The 7,773-nt window shown below is 47.4% G+C and overlaps 1 long non-coding RNA gene across 1 annotated transcript; it reads right to left on the minus strand.

Moving 5' to 3' along the window:
- Positions 1 to 4,348: 4,348 nt before the first annotated feature.
- Positions 4,349 to 6,712, minus strand: LOC102027789. Its single transcript, XR_261954.1, has 3 exons — positions 6,607 to 6,712; positions 4,782 to 5,027; positions 4,349 to 4,691 (listed from the first exon to the last, which is right to left on the minus strand). It is a non-coding gene; the product is annotated as an uncharacterized LOC102027789 (long non-coding RNA).
- Between the last annotated feature and the right edge of the window lie 1,061 nt (positions 6,713 to 7,773).

Raw genomic sequence — 7,773 nt, forward strand, 5'->3', positions numbered from 1 at the left:
TTTATTTTCTTTTTAACAAGGACCCTCCCTCTAAGACATACTCAGATAACTTTGTAGCAATATAAAGATCCAACAACACATCTTACCAAATTAGTTTGGGTTCCATTTCTAGAGCTTTAAAAAAAAAAAGCCATGCAAAGAGAAGGCAAATCTTTTCATTTTCACAGGTATAAGCCAAACTCAGAAGAAAACCACCTCTGCTAATTTCTGTTCCTCTGGACCTATAATAGACACAATTGCCTGGGAAGGTAAAGATAAATACAACCTGCTGATCTGAGTAGTGGGTCGGATCGGCTTTCCCTCGATTGCATTGATAGGCAGTGGTGGTACCAAGCCAGTCGTATGTATATGCATATTGATAGGCCCCTAGATGGTCTTTTCCTCTCCTTACACTCCTAGAATCCTTAGGAGCTATCCAATCCAGAAGCATAAAGAGACAAGAGAGGCCTTTGAGCTTCCTGGCATATCTTCTAGAATTATTTTGTGTCATTTCTGAAAATTACTGCAAATTTCTGGGTGCGGTAAGCACTCGACTGAGGCTTTGTTGGATATAGAGGTCTTTTGTGCTGTCACCTGGTAGCGGAGGAGGCAGGGCCGCAAAACTTGCCTCTCACCCGTTGTTTGGTTGGTTCTTTCTATGTACTGAATTTAAGAACAATGCTTTTGTTAACACATGAGTCATTCGCATCTTATTTTTTTTCTGCAAGTAATACTTGGGCTTTAGAACAGTAGTAGACTTGTGACTATTATTTAGCTCTACAAGGCATAAACAGTCTCCAGGAAAGCCAAGAAGCACCATTGCCTGCTGTCTTTATATCTACAGCCTGCAAGAGGTTAAACCAAATGTGCTGTTCCTGATTCATGCATTATTTTCCTCAAAAAATACTTACCCGTCTCCCTGTATATGAAAAAGACTCACACCCACATTGAATGTTCCTAGCTCTGTCCCTGTCATCAGAAATGATATTGAATGGCTCAGTACTAGAGGATCTGGAACTACTTCTACAGCTTTCTCACCTCATTTGGAATTTTCTTGCCTTGCTAATTTTAATTCTTTAGTTGAGTCATCAATTCAAATTTGGTAGGGACTAGCATTACCCAGTTGGTCGACTTGGGAAAAATATTGTTCGTGAAGACGAAGAGACTCTACCAAATCCCACCCCTGACCCTAGACCCTCACGTATATAGCGATCACAATGGTTGTGGTGGGTGTGTGTGTGTGTGTACATGTGGTATGTAAAGTGCAAAAAAAGGGGTCTCTCTGCCACATTCCTTCATGTCATCGTGTCTCCAAGTTGTGTAACTGAACGTGTGAAAGGACCACTTTCCCAGCAATGGTGAAAGCTCTGGAACATGCGTGTGCACATGTATGTGCACAAGCACACACACACACACACACACACACACACACACGAGTTTGAATTCAGTGGTCTGGTGACCATCAACCGGCTCTACTTACAGAGCATAGACTAGCAAGAGACAGAGAGTTCAGATGGTTCATTTAGGGAGAGCACTGGGATTCAGAAGGGAATTTTCAGCTCAGAGTGGCTGTCAGCCGCTGTCGCTGAGATTGTGTGACAATGAGATACCTAGTGCTAAGGAATGGGGAGGGGCCGGGCAGGGAGCAATAATGATCACCCTCCTAACAAGGGTTTTACGAGGCTGTGAGGATTAATTAGTTTGTATCCTTAAGCAGTTTGGGAAAGAGGAAGTTTCAGGAAATGCTAAGCGGGAGTTGTAGACAAGCCGGACTCAGTGGTGAGCTCTCCCCTACCCCCAGCACCAGGCACCCCCGAAAACTCCTATGTGCTGAGATGCCTTGCGAAGGAAGTGAGGGGGAAGCGCCGACTTCTGGAAGAACAGAGCTGGAGAGAGAAGCAGGAGTCAGGCCAGCATCCCTCCGAAAGGCAGGCGCAGCTAATGAGAAGGCTGCAAGGGGGCGCTTTCCAAAAAACAAAACTAAAAACCAGCCAACACCTTGTTTCAGATACGCCTTCCAGAGCTAGAAAAGCAAAAGGGCTCTGGGAGATCTCATCTGTTGTTTTGTAGTTTTAGAAACAGCCACGAATTATGCTTTCGAGTGACTTCAACAAAGGTAGCTCGGATCCTAGAAAACACCGAAGTGTCTTCCCCTCAACTTCACAGGGAAGGATGAGGGTTGAAAACCGACTGACACACAACGCTGGGCGTGCAGTTTTCACCGTAGGCACACTGCTGGAGATGGAATGAGATCCTGTCGTGCCACAAGTTTAAAAAGTTGTTCCGTTGCGGACATATTTAAAGCATGCGTCGGCTTGAAGATGCTCTTTCGGCTCCATTTACAAGGCAGACAATTTGCTACAACAAAAGATAATTAATGCCACCCAGGGAAAACTGAGACTCTGGATTGCTGCGCATTGTGATATCAGCTTAATCTAGGCCTTTTTTTAAAAAAAATGACTTCACTGTGATTTTAAGCCTTTCGGGATCTTTGAAACAACAATGGCTTCTGAAATATGGATGTGGCGATAACATCACCCATTTGAACTTACAACAGAGCCCTTTGCCTCTCCCCTCCCTCCCAGGAGTGTCATGAAAAAGGAACACTGAAGGGAGCCTAGACCCTCTCCGACCTGGGTCCAGGCCACCATGGCGATCTGGATTCTAAATAGGGCAGATTTATGGTCCACTGTTAAAAATCTGTATTTGGACCTCCGGATGCAAACGGCGGATTCATCAGCTGCTGGGATTTAACACAGGCATCTGCAGTTTCATTATTTGTATCTGCTTAACAGGAACAATTAGAGAACTGAAGAGTGAGGACGCCTGTTTGGGGACCGGTTCGGTATTGTACCCAGACCACACATTCCGGCTGGGAAGGAACACAGTAATGTATAAAGCATTAGCGGATTGAACGCTCTGCGTTGTGCTTGGGGAATCGAATTGTTGATGTTTCTGGCAAGAACTCCTACTCCAATTGAAATCTATCAAACACCTTAATTAGCTGCGGGTACCTAAATACACCCAACCCAGGGGCGAGTTGCAAAGCAGGAGAAGAGAGGGCCGGGAGCCGGCTCAGAACAGCACAGGCCTCCTCCACACCCCAAGGGCCCTGTCACCCCTGTTTCCAGGACATGATGCTCAGGCCACCGCAAAAAGCGTGGCAAGCGTGGCTCCCACCTACCGTGGCTGCCGCAGAACGTGACTGAGGGCGTTTGGATGGGTTGACCAGGGTTGGCGAAGGGGATGAGGAAGAGGCTGCGGTGACACAAAGCTGTTGCCGACAATAACAGGAGCCTTTTTCTGAGCCAACCGTTCCACCTGGACCTCAGTACAAATTATTGTTTTCAATTACCACCTGTGTATTCCTTCCCATGCAACTTATTGATGTAAAATTACAGCTACACCGGTATAAATAAGTTATGCCGCAGTTGTAAAATGGAAGAAATTTTGTTGTAGCAATTATGTTCAGCAAGATGACAAAATAAATTTCCAGAGCTGTGCCTGCAGTAACCTGGGGAATTTAAACCTCATAATTTCCATTCATTTCAGATAATTTGGAGTAATTTCTATATGTAATAACTTTGTAATGAAAAACACAGCGGTACTGAAGTGATTTCACTCCATTTTTTTCCTCCTATGGTATACATGGCACAAAATAAATGATAAAAATAATATTTCCTTTTTATATGTGTGTGTTGAGTAATTCCTTCAGTAAAAATCATAAACTAATACCCGGACTAAATCTCTGTCCACAAAATGAAAAATAAATTGAGTTAGAGAAAGTGAAAAAGTATGAAAGGCTTTGGATGTTTTATTGTGACTTTATTGAGTTGTCTGGTTCTAGGGCTCCCTGATCTCCTAGGGTTACAGTTCCCGGGTAAGGAGCAGGTGCAAGGGAGCCCCAGACTGCCGGAGGGAGCTACAGGGAGACCCCGAAGGCTGGATCACCTCTCTGCAAGATCTCACCCTGGAACCCTCAGCACACATATTCTCTCTCTGTCTCTTCCCAAGGTACACAGTTCCCATCAAAGTCTTTAACAGCACCTTACACTGCCTCCGGAAACACCCCGTCAGGCTGGACTGTGGCCATGTAGGTTGTGACATATTTCCTCCTTTAATTAAAGACTTGGCGAGGTGGTGCTGTACCCCCCTCCTGCTGCTCAGGTGCCCTGCCTGACCTCTGCCAGTGACACATGCGACTGATGTACACAGCCCCTGAAAGCAGCGCGTTATTCATCGGAAGCTCCCACTGAGTTGCTGGGGGTGACAGGAATTACAGCGGCTGCATTAGCTCAGTGCAATTAGCCTCCGCCACCGCCACGGCGTCCATCAAGGGTTCCGCAGAATGAGAAATGGAGGCTGGGTCTGGAGGAGGCATCCTCCCCCAACGCCTGCCTGCCTGCCAGGGCGAGGGCCAGCCGGGTGCTGACTCCCTGCACCAGCCTGAAGGGGTTCCAGCTGCCTGGAAGCAGAGCTGCTCCCCACCCTGCAAAACCTGGCTCCTGCGTGTGCTGCAGCACAGATCTGCAGGCTGAGGCTGGGGAAAGGGAGGCATCAGGTCTCTGGCTCAGGGGTCTCCTATCATGTGGGGCTTGGTGCTCTCTCTGGGGCTGGCAGTACAGAAGTGGTGCTAACTGGATCCATGGAAAACTCCCAGCCTGGTCCCCGACACACAGCACTCACTCTGTAGACATCACTGCAATTCGTTCCTGGAACACACAGAGACAGGGGGCCTGTGAAATGCCAAGCATACCACAGGGTACGGGGCCTAAGCGGCAATTTTGAGTAGCGGTTAGTACCTGGGTGAACCTGATCTTGACAAATCGCTCCAGAGAGGAGCAGCGAAAAGGTCAGCACGTGGTTGTTTACGGCATGGCTAGGACAGCATCCCAAATGTACCCATCGGCGTGTGTCTCAAGCGCAGCTGGAGGAAGGAGTAGGGGCAGAGGTCCTAATCGCAGGTTACAGAATTCTCTCAAGGACCCCAAGCCGTGGTGGGCCATGGAGGGGTGGTCTGATTGGTAGACAGTGTGTCTTGTCTAGTCCTGGGAAGAGAAAGATATTAGAGCCCAATCACCAAAAGACAGGGCCCAAATCACCCCCAGCTCACTCCCTGTGCATAACCCGGACACGGATCTCCACACAGATCCCATTCCAACCTTGCCGCAAGCCAGAGGCAGGTAGCCAGAGACCCCGCTCATCAGGGCACTAGGATGGCAAAGCCAAAGTCCATGCTGAATCGGGACATGGAAGAAGGAAAAGAAAACTACAAACAGGAACAAAATCTAAATGGGCCAAGGACATCAGCTTAGTAGAAGAGATGCGGGGAACAAAATCCAAGGAGACATGACCATGGCTTAAAAACCAAGTAACAGGAGAAGGGAGAAATAGGTGAGGAAGGAAAGATAAAGCATGTGAGGTGTTGTCAGGAAGGACTGAGCAAAAGTCCTAGGCTCAAAGTGCAGAGAGAGGAGATGATCAGTCAGAAAACTGCTCATGAAGTTTTGAAATGGAGAAACAACTGACAGTGATCTAAGGCTTTAAAGTGTAACATGCCTTGTTGACTCCCTGTTAGGGTTTAGATCTAAAATGTCCCCCCCAAAGTCTCATGTGTTTGAAAGGTGATTGGATCCTGGTGTGCCATGCTTGGCAGTAGATTCATCCATTGAGGAGTTGAATATGCCCATAAAATTGGTGAGAAATTTCTCTGCAAAATAAAACATGGAAGTGTCTATACCATGCATGGAGCTGAGTGTAAATCTCTTTCTGAGCCAAGCAAAGTGATCATAATATCAGTGCTAGGGGATTTGTTGGATATTATCTGAGGCAATTTCACCAAGACCTGGGACCAGCTAAAGATGTTGTTAGGGAGTGGGGCCCAGTTAGACATGGATCCCTGGAGGAGTGCCTTAGAACACTGTATTCTCATCCCAGGATCTTCCCTTCTCTTTCTCTGTTTCCTGCCCACTATACCATGAGCACCTTCCTTCTGTCGTGCCATTTCTGCCTTGGAGCCAGCCAGCCATTGACTGAACCACTGAAACCATCAGCCAAAATAAAATTCCCAGGCCTGGGGATTTAGCTCAGCAGCACAGTGCCTGCCTGGCAAGTGCAAGGTCGTGAGTTTGATTCCTGGTACTGGAAAAAAAACAAATAAATAAATAAATAAAATTCTCCTGCTTTAACTTGTGTCAGGTATTTTGTATCAGACTCCTTGACTTGAGTTTGTCCTTCCCACAACCTTGTGAGTTCTACAGGATGGGTATCAGCAGCTTAAATCCACCTCTTATAGGCATAAGACTGAAGGGCCCACTACACTTGCCATAATTTGGCCGCCCTTAGCCAGCCGCTTGCCTTCTTGGACTCCTATGTTATGTCCCAGACCTTGGCGATATTGCCTCAGATGTCCAAGAAATCCCCTAGCACTGATATTGTGATCACTTTGCTTGGCTCAGAAAGAGATTCACACTCAACTCAATGCATGGTACACTCTTCCATGTTTTATTCTGAACAGAAATTTCTCACCCATTTGTGTGCATATTCAACAAATTTTAAGGAAGTACCTTGTCTGAGCTCATTTGTGCTGTGTAACAAAACACCTGCTATGGAGTCATTAATACATACCAGCAATTCAGTTCCTCGAAGTCCTCCAAGTCCGAGATCAGTGCTGGCAGGTTCCGTGTCTGCTCAGGCCCCATGCCTTGTTACTGGGTCCTCCAGAAGGAAGCCACTCTTGGTCCTCCTGTGGTAGAAAGCAACAGGACACAGTGCTGCCATCCCTTTTCTAAGGCACTAATCCATTCACGAGGATGGGGCCCCCATGACTCCAACCCTCCCTAGACCCCCGCCTCTTAATATCACCATGCTGGGGCTCAGTTTCAGCACAAACTTGGAGAGGCCATGTGTAAACCATTGTGCTCTGCTTGGTGCCAGGGAGCAAGTGGCTCATGGGTGCCTGAGCTCAGAGCTTCTCCACGCAGCCAGCCCAGGCTCTGCTTCTGCTCCTCTGCCCAGTCAGCCCGGTAGTAGGGTATCAAGGGCTGAGTCAGCTAGCTCTTAATACAAAGACTAGTGCATTAGCCCGGTGTAGAGGCACATACTCATAACCATAACATTTTGGAAGACTGAGGCAGGAAGGTGGCAAACTTGAGCCCAGCCTGGGTAACTTAGAAACTTAGTGAGAGCCTATGTCAACATAAAAAAAAAAGAGAGCTGATGATGTAGTTTAGTGTGAAGGCCCCGGTTTCAATGCCCAGTAACACACACCCCTACAGACACACACAGAGTTGTGGAAATACCACAGCCGGGGCACAAGGACAGGAAGAAGCCCCCAGCTATGCCAGAAGCAGTCATCTTAGAGACGGGGAGGGGGCAGATCCTCAGGGCTTGTTTTCTTCCATTGGTCCCCATGTTTTCTATAGTCCACATTTAAGGTTTTTATGATCAACACCCAAAATTAAAATTTGTAGCAGTTTGGCTAAGGGGGAGGGAAATAAACAGACCCTGGAGCCGGGAGGTTCAAAGGAGAGTTAGGAAGGAGGGCTGCTATTGTGCTGGGATTGCCAAGTGACAGGGGCTTTTAAAAGGACTTTACTCCCCAAACTTCCTAACGTGTCATTAAAGACCTGCCGTACATTTTCACAAACAATTTTTCTTTTTGAAAAAATTTTCTTTGTGAAAGAATTACGGGAGCAATGACTGCGGTAGGAAGCGGAGTGGGAGCTCAGCACTGGGATTCGGGGTGAGGAGGTCATGGTCCTGGGGCGCAGGATGACTGTGGGACCTGGCTGG

This window comes from Chinchilla lanigera, unplaced genomic scaffold, assembly GCF_000276665.1.
Source record: "Chinchilla lanigera isolate Chin_1 unplaced genomic scaffold, ChiLan1.0 scaffold00037, whole genome shotgun sequence".
Lineage (NCBI taxonomy): Eukaryota > Metazoa > Chordata > Mammalia > Rodentia > Chinchillidae > Chinchilla > Chinchilla lanigera.